This window comes from Prionailurus viverrinus, chromosome F1, assembly GCF_022837055.1.
Source record: "Prionailurus viverrinus isolate Anna chromosome F1, UM_Priviv_1.0, whole genome shotgun sequence".
NCBI classification, from domain to species: Eukaryota; Metazoa; Chordata; class Mammalia; order Carnivora; family Felidae; genus Prionailurus; species Prionailurus viverrinus.
Window position 1 is genome coordinate 36544506 of NC_062577.1, and position 1371 is coordinate 36545876.

Consider the following 1371-nt stretch of genomic DNA (forward strand, 5'->3'; position numbering starts at 1 on the left):
TTTGCACTCCTGCAACCCAGAGTCTGCAAAATGTCAATCACTTAATGACACTTTGATAAACTGAGCATAATGAACAAATTCCACTAAATATACTGAGAATAAAATGTGAGAATTTTTGCTTTTAGCATTTCATCTCTATATTCAACTTGATAACTATACGTTTTAAATTGAGATTTGGTAGAATCTAAAGAGAAGTTTTCCTATATTTTCAGAAACCAAAGTAGTAGAAACAACCACAAATTTTCAGGAAAATATTCTATGTGAGGCAAGTTGTTTCATGAGGCCTAGATTAGAAAATTCCACTTTAAATATCTTATGCAGGAACACAGTGACCACACATATGCAATTTCACCAGACTTCATAGTATATGAGCAACATAGTTCAAATATCCCCAGAACCTTTTTCTAATATTAAATATGTTGTGTTCCCCATCCTTAAATCATCTTTATAATTTATTCAGTCATTTTTTCTGATATCTTAAATTATTGGCTTTTCTATATCCTGTATACATACTCAAACTTTGCTTCTAAAAGAATAGAGTCCAGGAGCACCTGGATGGCTCAGTCAATAGAGCATGAAACTCTTAATCTCAGGGTCATGAGTTCAAGCCCCATGTTGGGAATGGAGCCTAGTTAAAATTTGAACAATGTATAAAAGAAAAGAAAAGAATAGAGTTCATATACTCCCTCACAAGAGAAGGGTTCTATGGGTTACCTATAATATTTGGAAGACAAAAATTATTGGTGAGAAAAAATAATTATTGGGGTCGGGGGGATAGTCAAACTGATTCTATCCTACAGGCACGTACTGAACAATGACTTCATATAGAACTCTGCAAGGTGTTTGGGATACCAGGATGTACAACTAGAATCTTGCCTCTGGTAGTTTGCATTTTAGAGAAGGAGAAGAAAAAGGAGAAGGAGAAGGAGAAGGAACAAGCAGGAGAGGAGGAGGAGGAGGAGGAGGAGGAGGAGAAGGAGAAGGAGGAGGAGGAGGAGGAGGAGAAGGAGGGGGAGGAGGAGGAAGAAGGAGAAGAAGACAACATAGAAAGAAACTTTACTGATGAAGAAGTATATAACAGTGAAGAATGAATGTGATGTGAGCATGACCTATCAGAAATAAGAAGAGGAGATTTTAACAAAATGGTTCTATTTTGTGTATGTGTATGAGAAGAACACTTACCATGAAAGCTACCCTGTTAGCAGACTTTTGTGTGTGCAATATAGTGTTGTTACTGCAGACACAGTATTGTAGTGGCCTTGAAACACAAAGGATATAAAATAGCTGCCTTTTGAAGTTGTGGTTGAAAAATGGATCTTATCATCATCATCATCAAAGAATGGTCACTATGTTGCTGTCCACGATTATCAT